The 15,384-nt window shown below is 40.0% G+C and overlaps 1 long non-coding RNA gene across 1 annotated transcript; it reads left to right on the forward strand.

The window, feature by feature from the left end:
• The first annotated feature begins 1,064 nt into the window (after window positions 1-1,064).
• On the forward strand, window positions 1,065-7,975 carry LOC140946825 (uncharacterized). Its single transcript, XR_012166867.1, has 2 exons — window positions 1,065-1,539; window positions 6,697-7,975. It is a non-coding gene; the product is annotated as an uncharacterized lncRNA (long non-coding RNA).
• The last annotated feature ends 7,409 nt before the right edge of the window (window positions 7,976-15,384 follow it).

Raw genomic sequence — 15,384 nt, forward strand, 5'->3', positions numbered from 1 at the left:
GGGTCTCTCCGTCATTAATGCTGGCAGCCTTAAGATACTCTTTGAGTCTTGCAGATACGGCCGACCCTCTAAACGGACGATGTGACACAAACTTTTTATGTTTGGAGGAGCTAAAGAGTTTCTCACTCAGAAGAGGGACACCTAACGTCCCACATGCGGCAATATAATAGTTCAGCCAAAAAACCAGGCAGACAGATACATTTGCACGGCACAAAATCTCCTGTTTTCTGGTGATTTTACCAAACGGTTAATGTATTGAAAATGCCACGTTCACGATCCGTTTTCTCATTTCGGAATTCGCAAGGAAAACTCGGCGTTCACAATCCGTTAACACCAGGAAAATATGCTGTTTACTTCACGTTTTCCAGCACACGGAAAACGTGGTTGAACAGTGCGCTTTCTCTCGTTAACCGGACATTTTACCAAACGGTTAATGTAAGGAAAATATCGCGTTCGTGACTCGTTTTCCAACTTCGGAAAAGACAAGGACAACTTGGCATTCACCATCACTTAACAGAGGGAAAATATGCTGTTCATGTCACATTATCCAGCACATGGAAAACGGGGTTGAACAGCTCGTTTTCTCTCGTTAACCGGAAATTTTACCAAACGGTTAATGTCGTGAAAATATCACGTTCCTAAATCCTTTTCCGACTTCGGGTAACACAAGGAAAACTCCCGGGAAAACTCAACATTCACCGGCGGTAACACCAGGAAAACATGCCGTTCATTTCACGTTTTCTAGCACCTGGCAAACGCGATTCAATAGTGCGTTTTGCAACTCATTTTACCATCGTTATCAGCAACGTGTAAACAGGCCGTTGACCGCCGTGTTTTATTTGGGTCCAAACATTTCCTGCCAAGAATTCCCTCAGCTTTATTTTGATTATCTTACCAGCAACAACTTTGTCAAGAAACCAGTGTCTGTGAATATTACAACGGAAATTGACTTCTCAGTAATCTCAGTTCAGCAGATTCTGAATACGATAAGACTTATTAGAGGTCTGTCGTAATCGTCGTTGTTTTTGAAACAAACTCAAGGCATGCAAAATGCATTCAGAGGCTTCTCTTATTTCTGCCGCGAGGCAGCTAAAGATCCTAGAGAAAACGCAATGGAACAGACCCTTTCTGTTTCCCTAGTAACCGGGCTCGTAGTCTCGACATCATGAGTGACACAAAAGAACAAGATCACATGACCTCAAAGTCCGCGTTTCTTTCGTGTGAGAAAATATTTTGTCACATTTCGAAGAAGGCGGCGGGAATTTCGAGTTTTTGTTGTTTTGCTGCCATGTCCGCGGTCGATCTTGGCCAAGAAATATCTCTTTCGGACCGTTACTTCTTGTTATTACAAGCCACGATTAAGGGAAGCAAGGTTTTGAGGGCGCAAGTGGCCGAGAGAACGGAGAAAGAAGAGGACGTCAACAGATCGACTTACCGTTAAGCTGTAGACGAGCTGTGTGAAAAGTTTTCGACCGAAGAAGCGTCTAGAAAGAGGAAAAGGAGCGCCAGTTCTTAATTGACGGTTTCAAGACAATTAGGGTAAGATCTTTAACTTCTTTTAGCATGTATTGTAAGGAATTGATCTCGAAATTGAATGCAAGTCGAGGATTTGTTAGTAAGCTACGTATACAGTGTGGAATCTGGAATAGTGAAATTCGGAATCCGGAATACAACTGTACCTAAGGAAACTTTCTTGGAAGGGACAAGAGAACAGGTCTGGACGGTCATGTTGAAATGCAGACCATGCAGACTGCAGACTGTGCAGACTGAGTGTTATTTTTTTTACTTGTACCTTAATTTTCTAGTAAAATTTTACTATAGTTTCCCGCTTCCTCTCATTATGTGCACTGTGCATCACTATCATATGTGCACCGATGTGTACCTGCAAGGGTCATGGCTAAGAAATGAGAAAATTGTGGGCTCATGTTTACCGGAAGATGTAAAGGCAGTTTCGTGCTCTTTTAGCTGGGCCGCTTTCATGCAGGAGCAAGCACGATGGAGGAAGGTAAGCTGATTCTTTCTGTAATTGTATTATATTGCCACGATTATTTAAATCTTTTTTAGTAGAAGAAGTTTTTTCAGGTTAAGTGACTTAAAATAAAACTCTTCCTACAATGGCTACGAGAGAGACATTTCCTCAATTTCGTTGATTGTTGATGATCGCCTTGTTTGGTTTCACTCTGTAATTCAAACCGGTGACTTGCCGCCATTTCTTCAAATCTTACAGATACCGATGTCGTCGTTGTTAGCTCGGAATATCAAACCGAGACGTTTGAGAGATGGGCCTTGCTTTAAAATGTGTAAATAAATCAACGGTATATCTACCTTAGAAATATTCTGATTTCCTCGTATTTGGCGGTTCCGTAAGCGTCAGAATTAAGAGGAGAAGGGCAGCGACTTTAACTTCTCACTGATAATATTCAATAAAAATTGAGACAAAATATGCCTAAAATACACGGTGCATTCAAGCCCCCTCCACATCTTCGAGTTGTACAAATAATACATTTGTTACTAATGAACTATTTAGTTTTGGAACTGCATAAACAAGAACCATGATACTCGGACAAGATTGTCGGTTTCAAACCACTACCACTTATTGGCGTGAATGCCTGGAGCAAATACAATTGTCGATCCCCGAGTGAAAACCAGCCAAGAAGGACACTCTTGGGAATCGAATAAAAAATGTACATAAACAAAAGTCTTAGCCGAATCTTCTGAGCTAACAATGATAACATCGGTATCTGTACTGGATTTGAAGAAATGACGGCACATCACCGGTTTGAATTACAGAGTGAAACTAAAGACAATCATCAACAATCAAGGAAATTGAGGAAATGTCTCTCGTAGCCGTTGTAGGAAGCCGAAAAGGGTTTTATTTTAAGTCACTTAACCTTAACTGAAAAGCTTCTTCTACTTAAAAAAATTAAATAATCGTGGCAATATAATACAGTTACAGAAAGAAACAGCTTACCTTCCTCCATCGTGCTCGCTCCTGCAGGAAACTATAGTAAACATTTTACTAGAAAATTAAGATACAAGTAAAAAATTTAACATTAGGGACCTTTAGCATCAGGTTTTTCGTGGGAAACGGCAAACCGCAAACCGCAAAATGTCACGTGACCAAGGCCTTGCGGTCACGTTTGCAGTTTGCAGTTCACGTTTGAACCGCAGGAAGGGCTTCCAGCGGTAAGTGATTTACGGCAAGGTTTTTTGCCACAAAAAATTGTACAGCCTCGCGTTTAATGGTATGAACTAGCTTTTTGTATCCGTTTGCGATGTGTTTGTCGGATTTTTGATCTCGAATCAATGAATTATTGCTGAGTTTTGGGCGATTAAAGTGATGCACTTCGACTTGATGAAAACAACATGGCGGCCCTAAACAATGAACGCGTAGTTCAAATCAATTTTATATTCCTTTCTGCCATACTAACAAAGGAAAGTATTCTGATCCAATCCAGAGTTAAATTTTTTTTCTATATTGTTTCTGAATTCATAACTTAACCCAGTCCCTGTTTGGTTCCTATTTTTAACGTATCACTCCGCGAATATCATTTTATTTTGCTTATCTCTTTTAGACTGGGGAGCCCAGGCTTCATAAAGCCTTCTGGTTTCTTCTGGGTGCCCTTGCAACCTTACAATTCCTATATGTATTCTTGTATTGTACTGTATTTTGGCTAAATAAATGTGAACTGAACTGAACTGAACTGAACGCCTTGCTAAAGTTTGAAATCTCGGCAACGTGAAACTGCAAACGCGTAACTGCGGTTTGCCGTCTGCGGTTTGCGGTTTACCTGATGCTAAAGGTCTCTATTCAGTCTGCACAGTCTGCAGTCTGCATGGTCTGCGTTTCAACATGACCGGCTCTGGAAGATAGGCTAAAACTTACCATACCTTGTGGCACAAATTTTTTGTGGCAGTTTGTTTTTGCAGATGTAGCATGTATGTGAGGCAAGGAGTTTGGACATGATAATTTATTTGTTAGATGACAAAGTATTAATTTTTACAATCAATCCTGGCTGACCTGCAGCTAGCTAAGCTAACCGAGGCAGATCAGTCTCACAAGTTCTAAATATTACAGATAACCCGATGCTGCTGGTAAAAAGAGCAATTAAAGGGATACAGTCGCCTATTGGGCCACACTGACCTGGACACTACTTTTCCCAGTTTGAAAAAGATTTAAATACCTCAACTCAAAATCAAATGTACACATCAGATACATCTAGAAATCCACTTTAATCTGACCTAGTTTTTCATTCGATCCTATATTTTTTTTCTGAAAACCTCTTTCTGACTCAGCAAACTTTTATGCACCCTAAAACATTATTTTATCGTAATTATTTGGTTAAGCACAGTATCCAAAGGAACATAAAAAGAGGAGGTGGAAAACGTGTAGGTGCTGGACGGGAGAAATCCCCTTCGTGTACCAAAATAACAAGAGAAATGAATCAATAACACTGCAGAGCAAATCATCATTACAAATATTTGGAAAATTGATGGAGAAAGGTACAATCAAGCTGTCTCAACCTACTGATTCGTCAAATTCAGAAGTATTCGTCAATGTTTAGCTTTCCCTGGACAAGTGCATTGGTGAATTCTTGATGGCATATAAAAAAATGAGTGCTCTGATATGACTTAGAGTCTATAACTAAGATTTTGACTTGCAATTAGTTCAACTCCACAAGGTTTGTTTAGATATTCCGGATGCGCTTCTCACTTTCTGTTTCACGCGCATCTTGTGATATGCAAAGCAGCTAAGAATTGATATGTAATGCACATGTGCATCAGCTGACTGTGTCCCTTTAAGTGGCCTTTTACATGGAGGGAGAATTCATGCAAAGCATATTGTTATGGGTCAAATTTGTTTTCAGATTAATCTTGATTTAACTCTGGTTGATTCTCAATTTCCTTTGTCTCCTAGCCCCAAGAGACAAAGGAAATTGAGAATCAATCTGGGGGAGGGGGGTTGGGGGGAAAGCAAACCCAGGTGCTACATGTATGCAACACAATGTATGGAAGATCACTTGTGGAGTTGTATAGCTTGTGATTAACTGATCAGGTGGGTGCGAAGGCAGATAATATAATATACAGAATCCAAGTTCAAGAGTTCAGTAAGAAGGTTGAACCTTTTTTATCTGAACTTATCATTGTGGGGTGCTATGAAAAAAAATTTGTGACGAGTTTGGAAGTGTGCCGACTTAAGTTGCCATTATTGTTCTGTTGTTTCTTGGTTAGATTAGGTAAGTCCAAATTTTGCTTGAGTACCTGTCTAAAAAAGATACTTTAAGAGAAGATAATAGATAAGAAATTTTCACTCCAAAGGTTCATTGTGGTTCTGGGGTGAAATTAGTCACCTATTTTCTGGTGGCCACTCACAAGGAAACAAGCAAACATTTCAAGTAGCCCACGTTATTTTGTGATGTACCAGTGTTTATTTTTTGTTGTTGATCCCTCCTGTGGGCTTCATTCTCTTGTGATCTTGGCTGCATAGGGATTTTGAGAAATGCCAAAAATTATTTTACAAAATTATATAAGTAGTATAATTATTATTATTGTTCCTTTCTGCTCAGTTTTTGAAATTGTTTCCAACATTTTTCACTCATATCATTTTTCAACAAAGTTATGACTCACTTGATATGTATAAGTATTTGCCACTAAGCTCTTCTTTTATCGTTAAGTTATAAATAATTTCAACTGTAAGGTCAAGTAGCATTGCAAAGCACATAAGGGAAAATGGAAAAACAAATTAACTCACAAGCAAATACCTGTACTAGCCACGATATTTTGTGATGAATAACAAAATATTTGTTGATGTTGAAAAATGTTGTGAGAAGAAAATGTAGGTAAGAATTACAAAAACTGATCAGAATGGAACAATTTTTCTTACTACTCAAATAATTTTTATATATTTTTTGCATTTCTTGAGCCCCTTCTGCAGTTGAGGTCTAACGAGAAGGAAGCCCAACGAGGGATGACAACAAAATTAATATATTCATCACAAAATAGTGACTACTAGGCTACAAGCATTGCTTGTTTCCTTGTGAGTTGCTGCCAAAAAAAAAAACATGACAACACCATTAATCTAACCCCAAATCCACACTGAACTGTTTGAGTGAAAATTTACCATCCTTTATCTTATCTTAAAGTATCTCCTTGGTGGCAATCGACCAAAATTGGACTTACCTGATGCAACCATGAAACAGTCGTGCAATAATGGCGACTTATTAAGTCAGCGCTTGCAAGCTTGTCAAAAATTTATTCATGGGGCCAGCACAACAATGATTACAGAGTGATATAAAAAAGCAGTTCAACCTTCTTACAGAACTCTTGAACTTGGATTATGTAAATTATCAGCCTTCATACCCACCTGGGGACACTTTTGTGATCAATTAATCACAAGCCATCTGACTCCACAAGTATAAAGCTAGCTGTACATCACATGTATATTCAAACAGTATTACATGTTGTTTTAAAGAAGGGATTCCAGGGATAGAACACAATCCAGTGGCATTACTCAGTTGATAGCATTTGTGAATAATTTAATTAAAGGGAAAAGAATTAAGCCTCACTAAATGTGACAGCTACAGATCAGTGACCACTACTGGTGTTTCAATGAGAATATTTCTCTTGACTACAGATGCTCTGAAAGTTAAAAACAAATCTATCAAAAATAATTGATTTCTATATTATTTCACCCAGAAACTTGAGAAAAGACTAAAAGTGGTTACAGAAGATGAGAAGAAGATGCCAGTCTTAGAAGCCTTACATTCAGCCTTGATTTCGTCCAATGAGTCAGATGAGGAGGTTGATGTTCTCAGAACAAGGCCCCTAGAGTGGAGATCAGAGGAGGTTTCCATGTTTTTTTCACAATTTGGACTCTCGCTATGGAAGAAGTATGTCCAACCAGCAAAAAAAGCAATCTGTTAACAGAAGGGTTGGTCCTCCAAGTACAAGAGGGCGTAATGAAGTTCCTGAGTCATTGCTCTGGGCCATTAAATAATTGTAGTTCTTTTCATTTTTTAATGCTTGATAACAGTGGAGCTTCAATACATTTTTAAAAGTAAATCAGGGAAAACCTTGTTTCAAGACTTATTTCAGAACAAATATGGCACTTGAAATTTCTTTAACAGTGTGCTATTGCCATTTGGGGTTCCACTGGTCGACATATATTTAACAATTTATTATTCCTCAAGCCCGAATGGGCTATTGACTCAGAGGCCATGAGGGCGAGAGGAATAATTTATTGTTTTAGTAAAATCCAACTAGTTGGTCCAAAATATCGAGACAAAACAAGTTTAGCTAGCAAAAACATTGTTCAGCCGCCATTGTCTTGGTTTTCAAAGCCGGTGCTTTTCGCTACTAGTGGGCTATAACATATGGCCTAGTAGTAGCTCAGCCAATCAGAATGTGACATTGATAATAGACCACTAGTTGGATATTACCAATTAACTATATTCCAGGTGATTTTCACCAGCAAACCGAGAGAGTACTCATCCTTAAAGGAAATACACTCAAAATTCCACTCAGTACGAGCAAAGATGGACTTATTAAACTAAGGAGTGGATCAACTTCATTTTGACCTTGGAAACAGTATTTTTTTAAAGTCAATGTGTGCTCGTATTGAATAGAATTTTGAGTATAAATATAAACTTTACTACAGAAAACAATTTGTATGCAAGTGGAATGTTAACTGAAATTAATCTGTACATGCCTTACTCGTTTCATAAGTTAGCATCGATATCTCCCGACTGTTCTTATTTGGATCAGTTGGTTATCAGTAGATATATTGTCAAGAGTGTTCTGAATTGTACTGACCATATTCATTTGATAACAGAATTTTGTGAATATCTTATCTATGATTGAATGCATTTTTATAAATAGTAGTTTTAGTTTACTGTGGAGTGGTCATAATCAATTAGAGGCATTCTGTACTGCAGACGATGAGTTGAGTTGCTGATAATAAAAGAGTTCAGAAGTACATTGAGAGCTTTTCATTTCTTGTTTCCATTGAGGGATATCGGGGACAGAATCGAAGTATTTATTTGTCGTTTAAAGCACCTATGGCGGGTGCCGGGAAAAACAAAACTGCAACAACGAATGTTAAATTTTGAACGAAAACACCAGTGAATAAAGGACTAAGTTACATTCCAGCGTAAGGTCACACTGGAAACGTAGAAGATGCGCGAAAATAAGCGCATTCGATACGGAAAACGGCGCGTTTTCCTGGAGAAAAAAGTTTTGAGACGATGGAAAACATCTCATTAACCGATGGGTGAACGTTGGGGAACATGCTGTTTCCCGGCATTTTCTAGTTGTTCGCTACCCCAGAAAACGCGAGAAAACTCACGCAGAATGACGGAAAGTGTCTGTGAATTCTTTGTTTTGCCACTTGAAAACACCAGAAAACACCGAAAAACGCGATGTTAAGTCACTGGAAAACTGCGGTGAACAACGGAATACGATCCGTTCCTCATGTGTTAACCGTATGTTTTCCGTGTGTTTTGCTCGTATTATCCGTGCGTTAACGGTCCGGTTAACACCAGTAAAACAAGCGTTTTCCTGGTGTTAACTGAGCCTGAAAACTATCGGATAATGGAACGAATACTCAAATTCACCAGCCAGAAAACGACGGGAAAAGAGTGGATTTTACGACAGGAAAACGCGAGAGAATTGTAGCAAAATGCCGCGTTTTCGAAAATTAACCGAGGGTTTTCCGAGACGGTGAATGCTATATTTCTTGCCGTGTTGGTATACCGCGTAACAGAGCAAAAGGGGCGTAACTGACCTGCACACCTCGTTTTACTAAACGTTAAGTTAAGAAGGAACCCCTCCCTAATCCTTAAGGCGAAAAAGCTCATCTGCCTTAAAACGGCCTAAATCGGATGCTCTATCACCGGTGTAAAAGTCTGTAACAAAGAATGTTGTATCTCTGACCAGGAGGTACCTATTGAGAGGAGTAAGCACAGAACCTTCGGCAATAAGCCCGCGAAGATAGGCAACGGGTGAATTTGTCATGGAACAAAGGGACAGCCTGACAAGGTTACAAAGGTCGCTGAGCTTGCTCCTCTCTTACAAACATAAGATATTCTTTAACACAAGGATGTGCTAACGGGTCAGAAAACCCTGTACGGCCTAACCTGTTGAAAATCGATCTAAGCTTCCCTATATATGAATCGACAGTTTCGGCCGCTAGACGCTTAGGGCAACTACAGGTCTTACTAGTGCATGAGCGTATATGGAGTTCTTGTTTTTCCGCGGCATCCATGCTAATCAAAAACTTTACGATGTCTTCCGCGATCGCAGCAGAAAATTTCTTTGGGGGTACAAGAGAGCTTAAGAAACTCGATAGCTGAACTTCTAATGAATAATTTTGCCGTTCATAAGGTTTGTTTCTGAACGATTCTTGGAATTCTGTAAAGCGCTTAAAAGTTGATCAGAGGCATGTCTGCATTTGAACGGGCCCCTTGCGTTGGCTCAGGCGATTTACGTTTACAGCAGGCTTGGCAAAAGTTCGCGTCACTGTCGTTTAGATAAGAGCAGACGGGACATCTGTAGGCAGGCTCCCATGTGCGTTCGATCTATATACACGGCTTAACAGGAGCAGATACAACGAAAAGCGCACAGATCCCATAGTAAGGCCTACAATCATGGACAAAAGTCTTAGGACACTTTTGCATTTCTGGGACGTTTTCAAATTCATACAGGTCCAACCCCTCCCCTCACCCCACAAACAATGTTGGACGCGTGTATCCAGAATTTTTTTCTGAGTTTCAACTTTGTATAGGGTGGGGGAAGGGAGAACTGCAAGAAAATTTCGAAAACGCTGAAGTGTTTAAAGAGGGAACTGAGAAATAACAGAAAAATATGAATATTGCAGTACTATCCCAAGGACGTTTGTCCAGGATTGTCTGAATCCTTGTTTTTTGAAAAAGTCTGTTTTCTTCACTTTTTCTATGCTTTTTAGGCATTTTGGAGACAAGTGGATAATCACATGAAATAATAATGACCTATGAAAGTATTTCCTCAACATTGCAAGTTTTTACAGGGCAATTCCCTGATTAGCCATATCGGGCCCACTCCCCTAAACTGGAGCCCAGTACAGCGGAAGTTGGTCAGGCACAATGTTTCGAGCATCGTGCACAGTACCCGGTCGCAAAAGCACAGTGTATTATCAATATTCGCTACAAATTCTTAAGGAAACACGGCTAAGGTATATTTCAACCTAAACGTAATTGCATTTGAAATAATCTGAGTCAAAAAGGCCATCCCGTAAAGTGAATACAATAGTACTCACTTGGTCCAGTAAGGAAAAATTAGCTTGTTCTTCTTTCTCTCCATTTCAAAGTGAGTACTGTGACTAAAGAGCTAAAAATTGTGTTTTCGCTGTAAATAAAAGCGTCAAGGATGAATCTACAGATAAATTTTCTGTCACCATCACAAGATGTTAAGATTCTATAGGAAAAGCACACTTTATTAAGTTCTTAGAGTGAGTACTGTTGGTGCGTACTCCCCAGCTATGGAAATCAGTTCGAAGTAAACTCGATTGGTTGTTTACTTAGTTCGTGACAGATATCACACTATACATACTAGCAACACTTTCAAACCAAAAATGATCCTGTACAATTCTCTACAAGACAGCGAAAAACTGTTTTGCCACGAACCTGAGACGTATTATGAAACAACCGCTTTTTTCTTACATCACAATTGCATGTCGTATTCTTGTTTTGTATAAATGACAGGGACAGCTATTCACATGGCTTAATATTTTTTCACGGGCCGTTCAATCTTTTGGAATACGTTGTTATTTTCTCTACCAAGCCTACTGGATTTTTTGACGTTCGTGCTCATATTGAGTACGAGGTAAATGACCTCGTGCTTTGTCGTATATCCACGACTCTAGCTCCTTGGCCTGCCGAAATTCTTACTGTGTACACCATACTGTTAGTAACTCGATGCTTCCCTTGACCGTTTTCTGAGGTGAATCTTGTTTAAAGTTATGTTATCCTTTAAAATAAAGGACGCGTTATGAGATTCCACAATTTCTGGTATATATCATTCCTGTCGAGCGAATTCTTAAATCACGTTCAGAAAACTCCGAAAAGCTGGGAAAAGATTTGTTCAATTACACTCTTTCATCAGGATCCTGAAAAAACACTTTTACAGGCCTGAAAACCCCTCAAAATTGCCTTTATTCTTCTTCCTATCTCTTTTTCAGATAATCATGGACAAAAGTCTTGGGACACTTTTGCATTTCTGGGTGTTTTCCAATTCACACACAGGTCCAACCCCTCCCCTCACACCACAAACAATGTTGGATGTACGTATCCAGAATTTTTTTCCGAGTTTCAACTTTGTATAGGGTGGGGGGAGGGACAACTGCAAGAAAATTTCGAAAACGCTGCACTGCCACGTCTCTTTGGGGACTGAGTCGAAACTTTGCTGTTGCCGGCATTTTTTCGTGAAAATCTCTCGGCTACATATAATGCACATTAGTGCCTTGCGTTGGACAGAGTTTCACCAAAATCGCAAAGACCCAATTTAAAGGAATTGAGATTAAGATTATGCTTTTTTCGTGAGAAGGACTCTTAAACGCTGGCAAACGTCAACAAATAGCTAAAAATATAATTCCTATATGTTTGCATTGCTCCAAATCGCTCGCATTTACAAGGCCCTAAAGCTTTTTGCTGACTTGCAAGGACCCATCTGTTATTAAGATCCCCAAAACAAAGGGATAAATCTCAGAGTTTATTAGATATAATCGTGTAAAGTTCGCTTATCATTTTCACATAAATTATGACCTACATTTAAAACTAAAACCGCTGAATTTCTCGCATTGGGTCTTTGCGATTTTCGTGAAACTCTGTTCAACGCAAGGCACCAATGCACACTATATGTAGCCGATAGATTTTCACGAAAAAAACGCCTGCAACAGCAGCATTTCGACTCAGTCCCCAAAGAGGCGTGGCACTATAACCACGTGACATTTATTCCGATCGCCGAGAATTTTATGCTGTATTGTAAATTGATCTATATGTTATCCAAGCTATATGTTAGACTTAAGATCAAAGTAAAGGTGGGGATACTAGGGAGCTTCAAAGTAGGATGGTACCCCTACAAAATAACTGGGTCGAGTTACCTTAACTGATGGCAACAAGGAGATTTCGGAAAAAAAGAAATTGACGGAACAGCAGAGTCATAACGTTTTCCTTTGAAGTTGCCCTTGAAATGACGGAAGAAACTATCAACTCTCACTCCCTCTCGGATTGTCTGTAGCAAATTAACTTGAGGACAAGTGCAACCAGTTTAAAAAATGAGATCTTCCCAGAAATCAACATGATTATGTAAACTGCCCGCTTGGAAATAATCTGGGTGTCTAAAACGCAATTGGGTCAGGTCAGCGAGGGATGGATTTTTTACTCACAAGCGCCGACTATACAGTGGGGCCAACGAAGGATAAGGGTTCCTTTCTTTTTGTCACACCATTTGACGTCAAGACTGCCCGCAGTGCAACCGCGAAATCCTGGCAAAACAGAGAACAAAGCTATAAAAATAAGAAAATAAAGAAAAAGAAGGTTGGATCCCCTTATCCTTCGTTGACCCCAGCTCTGACCAATGACCAGAATAAAGGCGATGAAAAGGCCCCCCAGGGTCAACGAAGAAATGAGGCAATAACCTGAAAAAGATTGAGACGCTAATAACTGGGGAAATCTTTACTCCAACCATTATATAAGGATAATTAAGAAAAAATGCTAATCGTAGAAACAAATACCGCCCTTTACAAAGCTCATAGAAAAAGGCACGTCTAACGACACCGTCCTTATGAGAAACGAGCGAGAGTATAAAAAATATGTTACATAAATTCCAGAGGTACAAAATACGGACAGAGAAAAAACGCGTCCCATGGCCTTACAACACTTACATCATTTGCTAACGCCTAGAGTTTCCGCGGCTGCATTCGCGACCACAAACCCTGGTGAAATTCCCTGTTAGGCCACATCTATAGCAATTAATCGGACTGTAAACATAAAGGCGTTGGCGCCTAAACTAGCGCGTACTGTTACGACCTTGAAGGCCTTGAATGGCTGCGTAATAGTCCGCCTTTTCGTGGGTAGATGACCTGGCTGCTCGACCGAGGGCCTCGACGTAAGCAGAAGCCTCCTTAGGTCATATACAGTTTCCGGCTTCTGAAGAGCGTTGCGAACAGAAGTAAGAGCAGCGGTGACAACGTCAACGCCTTGTTTCTCCTTCAAAGCTAAATGGTCCCGGACCGCATATGACCAAAACCGGCTCCCGGAGCTGAACGGTCTCAGACCGCAAACACAATAATATTTCGTTCCAAAGAAAAGAAAACCGGCTCCTGGAGCCGAACCAACAAAAATTCGTCCCAAACAAAGGACAGGCTCCCAAACGGTCCCGGGCGTATACACTAATGCTTGGTTTTAAACAAAAACCCGGGTCCCAGAGCCGAACGGTCTTGGACCGTATACCCCAAACTATTTTCTCCGAAACAAAACCGGCTCCCGGAGACGAGCGGTCCCGGACCGCAGACACAAACAAAAATATTTCGTTCCAGACAAAACCGGCTCCCAGAGCCGAATGGAACAAAAACAAGGCAAAACAAAAAGGACCAACTAAAATGAACTACGTGTACGAACAACAGTAACAAAAGGAGGCAAATGAAAAACCAAAATTATGCCCCAGGGACACGTGGAACGTTGAATATGCTAAACAAGGTAGTAGCAAAACTTGCAAGAAAACCAAATAACCCAAACGTTGGAGAAAAGACACGAAACGCATTGTACAATGGTTAACTAAAGCTTAGAACGAGCAAAATGCACCAGAACCTAGAAATTAACTGATTAGCAGCCGCGGGTTGTGCGCCGGTTCTGCGAGAGGTTCTGCTGGACGGTCTGGGTTAGCAGGCGGTTCTGCCGAAACCGGTGGCAAAGGTGGTAATTCTCCCCCTGTTTCCACCATGTAGTCGAGGAAAGACGGTTTGGCGTTAGCTGAAAGTGCAAGGAATCGAAGGTGGGCGAGTTTTGGTTGACAAGCCGTTACAAGCGTACCCGGATAAGTCGTCTCGGCGGTCGGGCTGTGACACAGTGAAATTAAAGCAACGTGGTGCATTCTAATTATAAGGAGAGCCTGCAGTGCACTGATGCGTCCTTAAGCAAGGCGGAGTATTTTACTGGTCGCTTCACGATGCGTTAATTAATTATTGAATGAGAATATTGCAATAAAGGAAGTTCTGTTTGTTGCTACACCTCTCTTTGTCTCTCTCTTGCACCAGTAATACCATATCTTCTAGGTACAAGGCCATCCCCGCAATTTAGTATCTCGCGTTGTTCCAAAAAAGCCTCTCTTGATGTGAATTTATGTAGATTAGTCGAGTCCCCACGGCACTCCCTCTGGAACGCCATACTATCTTCATCCTCCCTTGCCTTGGTTATTTTTGCTATATAGTCCTTTTCATGCAACACATCCCGTTCCGTGACAAGCCTCATAAAAAGCCTCTAAGTCTCTCTAATCTCAGACACAATCAACAGACCCCCTATCACCTGCCTCTTCATTCTTTGCTTCGATAAATAATCTCTACCTCGGAGACCCTTCCATTGCTTGTATTCCACTGGTAATAGTCTTGTCCTAGTCCCAACAACAGTTCCTACTATCGCTTTTACTGTCTTCACCTCATCCACATACCATTTTTCTTTCTCCTTTAACTCCAACCTCTGCCCTTCATCCTTGCACTGTAGAAAGACGAAATTTTAACTCTTTTTGATCAAATTATTTTAAGGTTTAAACTTTATATAAACTTTATGTAGTGTAAAATAATTATAATTTACTTTTACCGGTATCACTTGTAATAACAATAATAATAATAATGATAATAATAATAATTACCTATAATAAAAGGCCTGAACTATGCGGTTTTTTGAACTATTGTTATGGTTATTGAACCACCATATACATGATATAGTCATTGAACTATTGTAGCTCAGAGAATTTTAAAACCTAAGTATTACAGTTAGTTACTATTGCTTTCTAGCTAAAGCTGAAAAACAAACTGGAAAAACAATCGCAAATTGTTGTCTAGATTGAGCGATTAGGTAATGGTTGCAAAAGACAAATTCATTTGACAACTCAATTTAGTTGGATCGTCCTCTTCTTAAACCTATCTTTATTATTGGTTTAGAGAAACGGGATTTTGATAAATCTGTCACTTTAAAAGCATTTCCTGGTTTTAATTAGTCAGTAAAATAGTACAAACCATGGACTTGTGCTAATTACAAAAATGAACCTTGTTGATCGTTATGTAAATCTAAAATTAACCGTTAGCTTACCGGAGGGTGCGTGAGACTAATGGGAGTAGGTGGGTGCAAAACAGGG

The sequence above is a fragment of the Porites lutea genome, chromosome 1, assembly GCF_958299795.1.
Source record: "Porites lutea chromosome 1, jaPorLute2.1, whole genome shotgun sequence".
In the NCBI taxonomy this organism is placed as follows: Eukaryota; Metazoa; Cnidaria; class Anthozoa; order Scleractinia; family Poritidae; genus Porites; species Porites lutea.